The 16046-nt window shown below is 44.4% G+C and overlaps 3 non-coding genes and 1 pseudogene across 3 annotated transcripts; all 4 read right to left on the reverse strand.

The window, feature by feature from the left end:
* Positions 1-7645: 7645 nt before the first annotated feature.
* On the reverse strand, positions 7646-7809 carry LOC127637856 (U1 spliceosomal RNA). The gene has a single exon (XR_007969795.1). It is a non-coding gene; the product is annotated as a U1 spliceosomal RNA (small nuclear RNA).
* Positions 7810-8165: 356 nt separating this feature from the next.
* Positions 8166-8356, reverse strand: LOC127637870 (U2 spliceosomal RNA). Its single transcript, XR_007969807.1, has one exon. It is a non-coding gene; the product is annotated as a U2 spliceosomal RNA (small nuclear RNA).
* Positions 8357-13852: 5496 nt separating this feature from the next.
* Positions 13853-14016, reverse strand: LOC127637855 (U1 spliceosomal RNA). Its single transcript, XR_007969794.1, has one exon. It is a non-coding gene; the product is annotated as a U1 spliceosomal RNA (small nuclear RNA).
* A 52-nt stretch (positions 14017-14068) lies between these two features.
* On the reverse strand, positions 14069-14185 carry LOC127637832 (uncharacterized; annotated as a pseudogene).
* Positions 14186-16046: the final 1861 nt, after the last annotated feature.

The raw sequence follows: 16046 nt of genomic DNA on the forward strand, positions 1-16046 counted from the left end.
TCTTTCCTCCAATATGTGCAATCAACACACGGGCACAGTGAAATTGTACGGTATGTATGTGTGTGGAGTGTATGAATTGGGATAACTAATTTGTGGCAAGTAACTATTTATACCCCAGAAAGGTATGTGTGTGATTGGATAAGCGGTTACTGCATTAAGTGTCGGGTATGGGCGTAGCACAGGCTGACCTAAAGTGTCATAAGTGTAAATCTGTCGTGGCCTTTTCTCTCTAGTAGACCTTCTCCCTGCAGCTTCATCCCCCACACTTGGAATTTCGGCCTCTCTTGCTACTCCCTCTGACTCAACACAAGCAGCTGTTTCCCTCTCCTCGTCCACATCATCCTCCACAGGTGATACCAGGTAAGTATTTGGTTCTCTTTCTGGTGAATTTTCCAGTATCCTTGATACTCCCCTTCTCTGTGTTAGATTGAAATCTTCTCTTACAGATGCTCGCTCAGGTAGAGGGCTATTCATTGGTTCGGTCCAGCTAACTGGGTTCCTCAGCCAGTATCCTCCTCCACTACTTTCCTCATCTGAGTCCGTCATGTCACTGTCTCGTTCTCCAATGTTTTCTCTGTTGGGTAACTGACCTCTTTTCTCTTTTTGTCTTTCAGGTTTTGTCGATCGGAATGTCGTTGTGGGAGCCTCCACAGGTAAGTCATTCACCAGTAGTAGTAGATTCCGGTGCAGTGTCCTAGTTTTCTTACTGTCCCCATTTTCAGGGGAGACTACATAAACTGGGTTATCAGATACCTGCCCCTTCACCACGTAAACCACCTTTTCCCAGTAGGATCGTAACTTCCCTGGACCCCCTCTTTCTCCAAGGTTTCTGACGAGCACTCTGTCTCCCACTTTCAGTACCACTCCTCTCGCCTTCCGGTCATATTGAGCTTTCCCTCTCGCACTTGCTTGACGACTGTTTCCTTCAGCAATCTTGTATGCCTCAGCCATCCGCGCCGCCCACTGCTTTGCATATCCCTTCGTAGTGACTCCGTCCGTTGGCCCCACCAGGCCGAAGATCAGGTCTACTGGAAGGTGAGGATGCCGTCCGTACAACAGGTAAAAGGGAGAATATCCAGTGGACTCATGCCGGGTGCAGTTGTAGGCATGCACGATTTGAGGTAAGTGCTCTTTCCACCTCTCTTTTTCTTTGTCTGCCAGTGTCCTCAACATCTGTAGAAGGGTCCAATTGAACCTCTCGACTGGGTTTCCTTGGGGGTGGTATGGCGACGTTCGAGAGTGGCCGATTCCAGCAAACTGCTGGAGAGTGCGAAACAGTTCATTCTCAAACTCACGGCCCTGGTCATGATGTAACTTGGCCGGATACCCAAAGCGTGGAATGTAATCTTGGAACAAGCGCTCGGCTGCAGTCCGCCCTGACTTGTTCTTGGTTGGGTAGGCTTGGGCGAACCTTGTGAAATGGTCCATGACGACCAGGATAAATTCATATCCTCCACGGCTCGGCTCCAGGTGCAGGTAGTCAATGCAGACCAGCTCCATGGGTGAGTGTGTTGTGATGCTACCCATGGGCGCTCGCACATGTATAGTCGGTTTCTTCTGTTTTATACACGGGCACTTTCTGGTCACATATTCTTCCACTTCAGCTTTCATGTATGGCCAGTAAAACCGTTCCCTCACCAGGCTCAGTACTCGCTCCGTACCCACGTGCCCCATCTTGTCATGGAGGTGCTCAAGTGCCAGCTTTTTGTACTTGCTCGGTAAGACAAGCTGTTTTCTCTCCCTTGTTCTGCGATATAGGAGTCCTCCCTCAAGATGTAGCTTATTCCACTCATACATCAGCTTTCGGTTGGTTCCTGTCAACAATCCCCTCATCTCGTCTGTCAGGGTGACACCCTCCTCCTTCCATTGTCTCACTTGAGAGATTACAGAATCTTCTTTCTGGGCTTGAATCAGTTCATCCTGTCCTATTGTCGGCAACCAGGTGGTGGGTTGATGTGGCTCATCCTCTCCAGTCGACATATACAGAGCAGCGACCCAGGCTACGCCCTTCATCTTTGATACATGACTGCCCTCCCATGCTGCTTGTATTGCCCCCGTGGGTAGCCCTTCCGTGCACTGTGAAGTGTATCTATCAATGTCCAGAGGAAGACGAGACAAGGTGTCTGCGTCGATGTTGACCTTTCCTGGCCGATACTTGACATCAAACTGGTAGTCAGACAGCTCCCCGACCCACCGATGGCCTACTGCGTTGAGCTTTGCCGTGCTCATCGCGTATGTCAGGGGGTTGTTGTCGGTGTACACTGTGATGTGTGGGGCGTAGAACAGGTAGTCCTGGAACTTCTCGCACACCGCCCACTTCAATGCCAGGAACTCAAGTTTACCACTGTGCAATCTGTAGTTCCTCTCCGTCGTTGTCAATGTTCTGGATCCATATCCTATTACTCTCAACCTCCCGTCTTGTCGCTGGTATAAGATAGCCCCTAGGCCCCTTTCAGATGCGTCAGTGTGGAGCGTGAAGGGTAAGTTAAAGTCCGGATATGCCAGTACAGGTGGGCTTGCTAACATACCAATTAGTTCCTCCAGGATTTGTTGGTGGTCCCTGGTCCATTCTACTGGAGTTCTGGAGGGAACTTGTGGGCCTTTAGCTTTATTCCTGCTGCAAGTATCCAGTGTTGCTCCAGGCTTCCCCTGCAGCAGTTCGTACAAGGGTTTTGCTGTCCTGGAAAAGTCTTGAATGAAGGCACGGTAGTAGCTGAGGAACCCAAGTAACCTTCTCACATCGCCTACAGTCTGGGGAGTCCTGGTTGTCAAGGATCGAACAGCCTCCAGGTCCTTAGGATCTATCCGCACTCCTTCCGCTGATACCAGCCGTCCGACGTACCTGACCTCACTCCGGAACATTTCACACTTTGCAGGTTTCAGCTTTACACCATGATGCTGGAGGGCCCTCAACACTCTATGGATGTTCTCAACATGCTCTTCAAAGGATCTCGCATAGCATAAGACGTCATCCAAGTATGGGATGCAGCACTCATCCCTGAGCGAGTCAAGCATTTCTTCCATACTGCGTTGGAAGGCAGCAGGCGCATTGGACAACCCAAAGGGGATCCGGACCCACTCATACAGCCCCCAGGGTGTGATGAATGCTGTCATGTGTCTGGATCCCTCTGCGATGTACCCCTGGTGGTACGCTTTGCCTTGGTCGAGAATGCTGAACCAGGAGTATCCTCCAAGGGTGTCAATTAGATCCTGTATCCTAGGCAATGGGTGACGGTCAGGGATGGTTTTTCTGTTCAGAAGACGGTAATCAACACAGAGCCTCAGTTTGCCATCCTTCTTGCGGACACAGACTACTGGAGCGGCGTATGGTGACTTTGATTTGACGATCCATCCTTTCGCTAGGAGATCTTGTATGTAGCTCTTTACCTCGTTAAACAAGGGTTTTGGCACTGATGAGTACGCCCTCTGAACCGGGATGTCGTCTTTAAGTGTGATTGGCATTTGCAAGCTGGGTATGCAACCAATGTCATTGTCACCTCTGCTGAAGGCACCAGACTCCTCATACAACATTCTTTGAACAACCTCTCGTTGGCCCTCTTCCAGGTGGTCCAGGTTGATGGGTGGATGCCACAATGATGTTTTCACCTCATCCTCTCGAGTGGTTGCAGAATGGATCATTGTCTGCGTTGGCTCACTTGTTTTACCAGGCTCCACTAATATCCTCTCAATCCGCTGTAATGTTCCAATCACTGTGCCTCGTGGCAGGGTCACATCACCCACTGTGTTATTTCCAATAGGTATGGAAACACAAGGGTCACCGTGGGGTTGTATTTCTAAGAGCCCCTCTCCAATGTCCAAGAATCTTAAATGGTCACTATTTTCATGAGGCTCAAACAAGACCACAGTGTCGGAGTGTGTCATCCTCAAAGGGATTCTGCACTTCACCCAAGTCACCTGTCCGGCCCGGATAACTACCCCTCTGGGACCCACCTTCAAGTACCCGTCTTCGTTATCTTCTTCAACAGCTTGGATCACCTTGACTAAAGTTTGTGCCTTTTCGCGAGGGATATCAATGGCCCCGGCCAGTAGTGAGGTAAGTGTTGACATCAACTGCTCAGACTGTCCTTGAATCAGTTCTTCAATTAAGTTGAAACCCAGGAGTGGTCTCTCAATTGGCATCTTACTCACCAGGAATGGAACATTAATAGATAGACTCGGGTCCTCATTTCCAAGCAGATTGACTGTAATGACCGCCCAGCTGTCAAATGGGATAAGGTCTCCATTTACAGCGTAGACTCTCAGATCATCTTGACACTCAAGAAGTTCCCGAAGCGGCCTCACCTCAACACTTGGCAGATATTTCTCTTTCCACTCACGGTCCACCATGCTGACTTGGGCACCTGTGTCGAGTAATGCCCTCACTGTCAAGCCATTCAAGTTGCACTGGGTCAGTGCCTTGCTTCCGATCAATTTGATTATGTTGTCATTTTTCTTACAGGGGCCCAGAACACTTGCTCCTTGGCTCCTGGACCTCACCTCATTTATAGATTTGTTTGTTAGTCCCTCGTGCTGGTGTTCTTGTTCTAGCACTTCTCCCTCCTTAGGCCTGGCTGGCTTTGGGGGAGCAACTTCTGGTTGGGGCATTTGCTGTGTGGTCACTGGTTGCCCCTTGGCAGTGGCCGGTTCCCGTTTCCCTGTCTCTGAGGTCGTTGTAGGCACCCCACTGCCCGGTGTCCATCCTCACCACAGATGAAACAGTGAGTACAGTCCTGTCGCCCTTCGTCCGCACACCATGGACAGCAATGCCAGCGGCTCACCCGGCGAAAGGATGGTTGGCTGGAGGAGCATTGGCAGCCACCCTCCGTTCGCACTGGCATGGAGTGTTGTATAGCGTCTACCATGCTGGTTAGAGCATCAATCCTGGCAGTAAGAAGCTTAATCTGATCGTTCTGCCCTTTTTGTGCAGCAAACTCTTTTGCAGCTCTCACATCTCCGCCAGTTTCATCGCTAACTTGGGCACTATTAGCCATGGATGGTTTTGCTCTGTTTGGTGGGCCCAGTCGACGCAGCCTCTCATTCTCATTTTCATAACGTGCCTGAGGATAGCATCGTCAGTTACATCACTATCGGCTAGCAAGGGTTTCAGCTCGCTGCGAATATCTTTACACCGGTGGCTTAGACCCTGGTAGACAGTGTGTAAGAACACATCCTACACCGTAGCTGCACTATACTTCCTGTCTGAATCTGCTTGTTTAGCCGCAAAGAGTATTTTTTGTTTCAACCCCATGACTCGGTACAGGAACTGTTGAGGGGTTTCGTGTTCACTCTGCTTGGTGCACATTAGTTCTTGGAATAGCTCTGTGCTATTTCGGTCCCCCAAGTGTGATTGTAAGAACCCCTTTAGTTCAGCTACAGTCATGTCATCTTTGTTCATCAGCATATCTTTAAAAATGCCTGGCTTGATAATTCGCAGCACCCCTCTGACCACATCGGCATCGCTAAAGCTCTCTTTTAGACCGCTGTCCATTTGCCTGCAGACATTGTTGAACGTGATGTCTGACGAATTATCTCCAATCTGGCCTCCATGTATCTTAAACTCACGGGGCTGGATATACTTAAACCCCCCCATAGGGAACGCAAAGTCATGAGCTACATTTTTTTTCTGTTCAGTCTGGTATATGTGTGCTGTAGTGGTGCCTCCCTATGCTACAGTGTGGGTCAAGTTAGTGTTCTGGGTAGGTGTCGTGTACTGGCGAATTTTTCTGCTAATTTCTTCGTACTCTGCAAGCATTTTACGCATGTCTGTGTTTGTTTCAGGTACAGCGCCCTTAACACTCCCAGAGTCAGGTGTAATATGTGATGTCAGATAAGGGTTATCAGTGGTAGGTGGATGTAACATATTTGTAAGGTGGGTGTCTGTATCAACATCAGATGTACATACAGCAGTGTAAATCTGTTTTGCTGATTTTACAGTCTCTTGCAATGACAACAGTTCACTCATACCTTGGTCCTCAGTCTCGAGTAAAGATTCACTTGACATGAAGGCATCGATGTACTCGAAACAACCCTCACGGTCTTCCAGGTCAAGTTCAAATGAGTCTTTACCTCGTACTGGTCCGATGACCTTGGCGATACGAAACAGTTCATCAGCAGGCAGCGTCATCAGGTCTTTTCTGATGTCCCACACCAAGCATTTCCTCGTACGATCTGCCATGACGTTGTTCTCTGTTGTCCTTCCCGAAACTGCCTTAACCTCAGGATGAAGACAGCCGCCTGTTCAGCCCTCTGCGTGCGTCTTGTTGTCACCGTTGATGCAGCAGCCACCGGCCTCTAGCCCCAGTGCCACCTTGTCCCACGGTCCTGATATCTCTGGATCCACCTCCTAGCGTCACCTGGCGTGGATCCCGGACGAGCCCCCAAGAATCTGTTGCAGGTCCCGGCACCGGAGACCCAGCTGACAGATTACAGTTATCTATAAAACAGGATTCAATGTAAAGAATGACAGAGTCGCGTCTGCTCTTTCTCAGCCCCTCTGCAGATATGAGGGAGCATGCGCAGTTCACGGTTTCGTTCGCGACCCTCCAGCCAGCATGTCAAAATAAGAGTCCTTTACTTTTGTCCACATAAATGCAAATATAAGTATGTTAATTTGCATACATTATAAGCCAATAATGCAATCATTTTACTCTTAACCATATTCAAAAGAAGGGAAAAAAAACTCAATTGTGTACATACTTTGTGTGTATCACATTAACATTTAATCTATACTGTTTTCACATTATTCATGAAAATATGTCATCGGTGGTAAACCATTTAGTTCCTGTTACATATATTTATTGAAATACTTAGTGGTATAGAGTTTGTGATGGAATTGACAGCAAATTAGAAAATTCTTCTTTTAAGAGAATTTGTCATTAGTGTTGTCGACACTTGCATTATTCGTTAAACAAAATTCAGTCATAAAATAATCAACCAAAGTCGAGTTGCCCTTTATGAATAATAATAATAATAATGACAATATGTTAAATAACTGTTTTACCCTCAGCTTTAATGGGAAAAGCTGAACTGATTATAAATGCTTTCTTTTTTTATTTGTATTTTTATTTTGGAAATATCCCTTTCACATGTAAGCACATCCTGGCGTTTAGTTTTTTTTTTAACCCAGTATTTATATGTCCATCTTCTGTTTCCTCCCTGTGCTTTCATATAATTGTTAATTGACTGAATTTTCCACTAAACTTAACATCAGTAAAATTGGAGGGAAAGCAGAATCCGTTGTCAGCATGTCTTCCTTCATCTTGTGGGGTTTTTAAAGATAGCATCATTGAACTTTAACGTGTATGTTTCTTACGTTGAAATGATCAGTGACAACGCAAGGCTTTCTTTTCAACGGAGGGACATGCATACGAATGTTACAATATTTAAACGTGTTTTTGAACGTGTTCACGTTAAGTAAGGATTCCGTTTCTATAGATGGAGATGCAAATGAGAAATAAACAGGACCATTGCTTAGGATTCAAAATATTGTATAAAAGAAAGCGAGTCTTTCAACGTTGTTTAATGCTGTCTTAAAATCTAAACAGTTCAAAACGAATGATCAGGTTGGCGTTTATGGGAAGCACCTCAATTGAGAGCACGCCCGACAAACACAACTGAGATAGTTTTCTTTTTTTAAACGAATGACCAGGGGAGAGCGCGGACGCAGTCCCCCACTACCAGAAATTATGCAGTCGAGATTCCCACATTTGGGGAATTCGCACGAGTCAGCACAACCGAAGTGCAATGGCCGAGCCTCACCCTGGGTGAACCACCTTCATGATCATAGTGTCTCCCCTACCAGGTAAGTATAAGTGCAAGGGTTTTGGGGCAGAGGGCCCATTCTCCTCTTTACCATTCATACCAACGTTGTCCTCATACACAAACAAATCATCCACAACTCCTAGTGCATGAATGCGCTTTGCAATTAAACAGGCGTGTACACAAACTTTAAACCCCAACTTTTATTGCTACCAAGTCTGTGTATTAGTTCTCTGCCTTGTGACAGTTTGTGGTCTCAGGAGTGAACGACAACAGCACTATACCATTCGCTTTCGGCCTACCAGTCGGCGGTTCGTTCACGGACACGCAATCACACACCTGAACAAGAGCTAAAGTAAAGATTCCTCATTTGCCCGCTCTTCATAACAAATGTTGATCCCCCGAAAGGGAAGCGCACCGTGCCTGGAAATACTGCAATACCAAGTCGATACGTAGAGTGGACGGAGCAAGCCCCTCTTCCATCTCCCAGGCCCAAAAATCTAGTTAATATATGGTCCCCGGATAGGGGACGTATCAGATATTAAACTGATAAGAACAGATACTACACTTGATCTTAGCCAAAAGGCCGAGAAGCGATGCCGTAATTACTCTGTGAGAGGACGGCCGGAAACGGAAAAGCGAGATGAGGTCACGGTGAGAGCGTCAAAGGTCACAAACTATCAAGCAGACATGGACGGTTTGACCAGTGTGGGACCAAACAAAATGGACCATGCCACTCCATGATGCAATATCAGCGTGCAACACTTTTCAGCGTAACAAGCAAAGCATTGTTCCCACCAAAAAACGATCAAATGATACTTTATTGATGTCTTTCTCTCAGCTCGAAGGCCGCTGGAGTGCCGTTGGCCGAAACCCCGTGTGGAGGCCAAACTGATCTTTCTACTCACATTTGAACATTTGGGATTTATGTTTTCTTCTGCTATGTTTTTGTGTGCCCTTCGCAATGTTATATTACACATTGGCTTTTCGTGTAAAAGGGAACAATGTGTATGCATTGTCAATGTGTGCCCAACCAACGCTGACACCACACCTAGCTTTGTTTCTATTGGCGCTTTTCCATTACCAGTACCAGCTCGCCTCGGCTTGCCTCAACTCGGCTCCCTTTTCGCTCTGTTTTCCATTGCAGACAGTACCGCCACAAATAGTACCCGGTCGTCATAGCGACGCCGCAGGAAACTGCCGTGACTTAATCTTATGCGCGACACACATATCCGCTACCCACACACACAGGACAATGGAGGAAATCGAGTGTATGCTGTTTTTGATCCTCGGGATGTGGCTGTTTCTCACAGCAAGAAGACAAACGTTGTTTCATGAGAGGCTGAGGGCAGTAAAACGAAACACTGCTGAAAAAAACAGGAGAGTTTGGGAATTACTACAGAGTTCAGACTACGAGACGAATCCGGTTGTTCAAAGCCGACGCAAGAGGGTAAGTTATGCTAACATGGCTAACGTTTGCATATGTGTAAATACTATACTATATGCAAAGTATTTAATCAACTTTATAGCTACCAGTATTACGTACTAAAATGTGCATGGTTTATGTGTTTCAGATCCGTTTAGCTTTGCAAAGTCGCCGCGGCAGACCGTCTTTTTGGGCTTTCAACCGAGCTACCGAGTGGTGGGATGTTATTGTTCCTGGTTTCACAAACGCGCAGTGGGTTCAGAACTTCAGAATGTCGGAAGAAACATTCATATATTTGTACAACAAACTGCGTCCAGTGATGGAGAGACAAGACACAAGCTTCCGCAAGTGTGTTCCTCTAAAGAAGAGAGTGGCCATCGCACTATGGAAGCTTGCAACCGGTTCAGAGTACAGAACTATCGGCCATCTTTTCGGAGTAAGCATAACAACTGTTTGCCGGTGTGTTCAAGAGTTCACTGCTGCTGCAGAAACGTTGTTGGTTCCCGAACAAATCCGTTACCCAGACCAGGAGAAGTTTGAAGAAATGGCTGCCTACATTGAGAACAGATGGGGGCTCCCGCAGTGTGTTGGTGCTATTGATGGATCACACATACCCATTTTGGCACCACAGGAGTACCACTGTGACTATTTCAACCGTAAAGGCTGGCACTCCATCGTCCTTCAAGGTGTTGTAGATGGAAAAGGACTGTTCTGGAACGTGTTTGCAGGACTGCCTGGCAGCTTGCATGATGCTCGTGTTTTAAGACTGTCCACATTGTGGGAGTTGGCCAGCCGTGGCAACCACTTTCCAACTTACACCAGGAATATTGGTGGGGTGAATGTTGGCTGCTACATCCTGGGAGATTCTGCCTATCCCCTGCAGAACTGGCTCCTAAAGCCATTCACTGACACTGGACGGCTGACAGTAGAACAGCAGATCTACAACAAGAAAATATGTCGAGCACGGGTAGTGGTTGAAAACACTTTTGGTAGACTGAAGGGAAGGTGGCGTTGCCTCATGAAAAGAAATGACTGTGATGTTACAATTGTGAAATCTATGATTCTTACTTGCTGTGCTTTGCATAACCTTTGTGAGAGTCACGGAGAGGACTATGACAATGACTGGGATGCACCTGCAGCAGCAGAGCCTGTGGTGCCAGTGGCACAGGGTGTTGAGGAGGAGGGCAGAGATGTACGAGAGGGTCTGATGCGTTATTTTAATTGCTAAATAAATACATTATCATTAAATATGTTGTCTCTGCTGTTTTTCATTAAAGGTTATCACAGTGTACAATCTGAAAATACTTGTTCAAACCCTTGTAAAAAGCAAACCATCCAAAAAAACACTGTTTGTAATAAGTTTCAAAAAGGTTTTATTTAAACACGCATACAAATAGAAAAAAATATAATATTAATATAAATTCACACATCCAACTATATACATATGTTACATGTAGTGCAAACATTAAATTAAAATAAACAAAGGGGTTTCAGTCCAGGGGCGGTGGAACAGCATCCCGCACGGTTCAGTGCCTGGACAAGCTGGCTCAGGGTTCCCAGAAAGGCCTGGTTGAAGGACGACATTGCAGCAATCTCCTCTCTCCTTAAAGCCGCTCGAGTTCTCGGGCATGTGCTGCATCATCGAGTGCCATCTGTAAATGGCGCTCCGCTGTGCCCGGTTCAACTCCAGCTGCTCGACATCCGATGTCTGCATCTCCCTCAGGACAGTCAGATGCTCCTGTTCCCTCTTTCGTTTCCTCCGTCCTGGCCAAAAAATAATTACAATGAATGAGTTATAAAGAAAAACGGACCAGTCACGTTTCATTCAAAGGTTGTGTGTGTTTTAAATTGTTCACATGTATTATCATTACAGCTGCTACACAAAAAAGACAAGCCCACAACTTACTATTACTTATATAGTATATGTAACGACTTAACATCTGAGCCCAACTATTTTAGTAAATGTCAACATTAAAATACTATGTGTACAGTATAGGTGTACACTGTGTACGTCTGGAAAGTTATAAAAATACTGAACAGGTATATTAATGAATCCTGTATTCCCATAACTGGGAATGCTTCCTGTTGTTATGCAAGTAAGTTTACGTTATTGAGTTATTGATACGATTAATGACATATTAATAAGTGTGTATGGATTCACAGACAACAGGCTAGAAGGGTTTACTTTTTCTCAATTATACTATCCGGTTGCCGGTGTCGACGCTGCTGCGGGTCTCGGTGTCGACGCTACTGATCTTGTTGGTGTCGATGGTGCTGCTGGTTCTGGTGCCAACGTGGCATCAGTGGGTGTCACTGAACCATTCTCCCTCGTCGAAAATGAATCTTAGATAGAAAGATCATACAAAAGTCAACACAATACGAAAATAGCAATGGCAGAGTTAGCAGCTAGCTAGAGGTAGCAGCAATTGTTATCTGCGACACAAGTTTACAGTCTTCGTTGTTATAAGTGAGCTTCAGCTTTTCAAAAGCCAGCCTACAGAAAACATAACTCTCGAGCTGAGTGCGCCTACAGAATTAATGTAATGTAAACTTAAAACACTTACCATCCTCCATCAGCGACTCCAACAAACTGGTGGCCGAGTCAAGTCCACCCTCCCCCGTTGCTCGCCGGTCTATGGCCGTAGATACCGTCCATCTGTTCATACCACTTCCAGCTTTTTCGGTTTGAACCACTGCGGCCGTTGTGGTCCTTTACAGCTCTGTAGTCACTTTTCAGTTTTTTTAACTTTTCCCTACATTGCTGGAAAGTCCTGTTGTAGCCATGTGTGGACAGCAGTTCGGAGATTTCTCGATAAACTTTTTCGTTCCTCGTTGCCCCATCAAGCTCTCGCTGGATCCTTTCTTCGGCAACCAAACAAAGAAAAGTCTGCACCTCCTCGTTTGACCATGGCGTATTCTTCCGAGTTGCCATAATAATAGTTGTGTAGGCTATATCTGTGTTTACTTTTTAAACTATTTAAAAATGGCGGGGTTATTCTGGCTACTCCGTCTGGCGCGCGCAATGATGACGCAGTGAATAGTGACGATTCTCTCTGACCAATCAGCAGTCGGCATTGTTTTTACGTCACATTTTAGTATCACCTCAGCCCGCTCAGAACCTCGCCGGAGGTGGTACGAAAAAAAGTACCCGAAAGCAGGTACAGGTACAACTTTTACACAGTGGAAAACCAAACAAAGTCGAGTTGAGTTGAGCCGAGGTGAACTGGTACTGTGTAGTGGAAAAGCGCCATAAGTCTCAGTGAAGGACGCTGAAGTCTCTTGTTTCAGAGTAGCTAATCAAACGCGGGGGGCCAGACAGACCTTTTTATTCTCTTATGAACGCAAATCGTGGCTTTTTTTCTTTTCTTTTCTTTTTCGGATCCATTGGGTCCAAAGTTTAACTTTGGCTCTGTACTTTTAATAATTCAGGCTAATCTCTCTTTTCTCTTACACTGAACAGTGAGCTTGAAGTGAAGACGAAATCCTTTGTGAGCAAGTAGGAAATCCTGCGTGTTTAGGTGATGGCGTCCACTTCAGTAGCAGATACGGTTCTTTATTTCTATCTCTGTCGGATCGCTGAACGCCAAATTTCCTTTGTCTTAGTTTGATACAGCGCTTCATTTCTATTTGTGAGCTCGGAGGATGCCGTGTGGTCTTTGTCTTAGTTTGATACAGCGCAAGAAAATTCAACTTGTGTAACAGAAATTCCAGTTTCAAAGTTCAGAAAAATAGGAGTCTGCGCTAAGAGATATTTAACATTTAATCTATACTGTTTTCACATTATTCATGAAAATATGTCATCGGTGGTAAACCATTTAGTTCCTGTTACATATATTTATTGAAATACTTAGTGGTATAGAGTTTGTGATGGAATTGACAGCAAATTAGAAAATTCTTCTTTTAAGAGAATTTGTCATTAATGTTGTCGACACTTGCATTATTCAGTTAAACAAAATTCAGTCATAAAATAATCAACCAAAGTCGAGTTGCCCTTTATGAATAATAATAATAATAATGACAATATGTTAAATAACTGTTTTACCCTCAGCTTTAATGGGAAAAGCTGAACTGATTATAAATGCTTTCTTTTTTATTTGTATTTTTATTTTGGAAATATCCCTTTCACATGTAAGCACATCCTGGCGTTTAGTTTTTTTTTAACCCAGTATTTATATGTCCATCTTCTGTTTCCTCCCTGTGCTTTCATATAATTGTTAATTGACTGAATTTTCCACTATTCTTAACATCAGTAAGATTGGAGGGAAAGCAGAATCCGTTGTCAGCATGTCTTTCTTCATCTTGTGGGGTTTTTAAAGATAGCATCATTGAACTTTAACGTGTATGTTTCTTACGTTGAAATGATCAGTGACAACGCAAGGCTTTCTTTTCAACGGAGGGACATGCATACGAATGCTACAATATTTAAACGTGTTTTTGAAGTGTTCACGTTTCTATAGATGGAGATGCAAATGAGAAATAAACAGGACCATTGCTTAGGATTCAAAATATTGTATAAAAGAAAGCGAGTCTTTCAACATTGTTTAATGCTGTCTTAAAATCTAAACAGTGCAAAATGAATGATCAGGTTGGCGTTTATGGGAAGCACCTCAATTGAGAGCACGTACGACAAACACAACAGAGATAGTTTTCTTTTTTTAAACGAATGACCAGGGGAGAGCGCGGACGCAGTCTCCCACTACCAGAAATTATGCAGTCGAGATTCCCACATTTGGGGAATTCGCAAGGGTCAGCACAACCGAAGTGCAATGGCCGAGCCTCACCCTGGGTGAACCACCTTCATGATCATAGTGTCTCCCCTACCAGGTAAGTATAAGTGCAAGGGTTTTGGGGCAGAGGGCCCATTCTCCTCTTTACCATTCATACCAACGTTGTCCTCATACACAAACAAATCATCCACAACTCCTAGTGCATGAATATCAGATATTAAACTGATAAGAACAGATACTACACTTGATCTTAGCCAAAAGGGCGAGAAGCGATGCCGTAATCACTCTGTGAGAGGACGGCCGGAAACGGAAAAGCGAGATGAGGTCACGGTGAGAGCGTCAAAGGTCACAAACTATCAAGCAGACATGGACGGTTTGACCAGTGCAGGACCAAACAAAATGGACCATGCCACTCCACGATGCAATATCAGCGTGCAACACTTTTCAGTGTAACAAGCTGTTAGAAATGAAAGTCTTCTAAACGATAGCAGTGCCTTTTCTCTCCGTCTTTTATTGAGTCGTGAATGAATCAATACAAAGTAATGAAACCAACATTGGGGAGCAAAGTATGCATCTCCCCTTCTCCTGGATAACATACAAATATATATAACAATACTGAAGGGAGTTCACATCTCTAAACCAATAGAAATAGACATTACCTCATAGATAACAATTCCATATGGTGAAGGCTCCAAGTTCCATGGTAGCCTCTCCATACACAATCGTACAAAGTACACGCAGACACAATGTATAGACACAGAGAAAGAGAGAGAGAGAGAGAGAGCTCCATGCTAACATAAAACAGATGTTTGATAATGTATTCAGAATGGAATGTCTCAACTCAGCATTTTCCTCTTGGACAGAGCTGAGATGTAGACCTATTTCTAACAGTGCCCCCTTTGATAATGACAGTTATAATATAACAATTATCACATTACATTATTCTCAGCATGTCCATTATTACAGAATAATACATGAAACATATTTCAATCAAACATTTCTTCCAAAGTCATTAGTACTTGATAGTTCTGTTTGCTAAGGAATATTTGAGAGAATACAAAAGTATTCATAGAACGATAAATCAACATCCTAATGAATGGAATAATACAGCAAACAATAAATGAAAGAATTAACAGTATAACTCCAATTGGTATTAAAGAAGATACAAGTAATTGTTTCCAACTTGTAATCCAATGTCCAAACCCACAATCTATCATTCATTTGTCTTCTCTGTAATTCATCAGCAATTTTTGTCATATTATTTATACCATCAGCTATGATATGACCATCTTCATCATTTTCTGGTATATATGTACAAACATAACAGTCACTCTTTTGCATTAGTAATTGTAACAAACATAGGCCAAATAATAACATAAGTAGAATGCATATAGCAATCGATATAATGGAAGACATCCAGGGTGCGAACCACCCAAACACATTGGAAAATGTCCCCATATTCCCTGACGTTATCAGCTAATTCCTTATTCAACTTATCTATTTCCTTTCATACCTTCATGAATTCACCATCATCATCATCAATGTGACCCAGGATGTATGTATAGCATTTATCACCAAATATTTTACATATTCCTACTCCATCTTTAGCCAAGAATGAATCCAAACATTTAATATTTTACATTTACATTTAAATGTAAATGTAAATGTAAATTTAATACCTCTTGGCTGTCCAACACTGTCTAGATATACTTCAGGGTCACTTGAGGCATCACATTCTATGTACCTTCGTTTCCGGGTGTTTACCCGTACCTTCATAACAAAAACATCTTCCTTTAACATCACCATAAAACATAAACCATCATACATTATTTCTAGGAATTAGAATTACACTTGTGACTCCTTGCTGTTGTGTTGATACTGAACAGGCATATGCAAGCATGAACACCTGCCATATGCAGAGTGTCAGTAGGAATGTTTTCATGTTGACTGTTCCGGGTCCCTCCTCAGGTCCTCCTAATTCAAAGATTCCGGTTGGGCACTGGCGCTGCGTGTTCAGCTCCTCCAGTGCTTTCACCGTTCACCTTGAATCAGTAAGGCCCTCCTCTGGAGCAAGCTTCAAGCAGCTTGCGTGGATCCACTGTGGTTCACCTAACTTCGTTGGTTTCAGATACTTC

The sequence above is a fragment of the Xyrauchen texanus genome, chromosome 45, assembly GCF_025860055.1.
Source record: "Xyrauchen texanus isolate HMW12.3.18 chromosome 45, RBS_HiC_50CHRs, whole genome shotgun sequence".
Lineage (NCBI taxonomy): Eukaryota > Metazoa > Chordata > Actinopteri > Cypriniformes > Catostomidae > Xyrauchen > Xyrauchen texanus.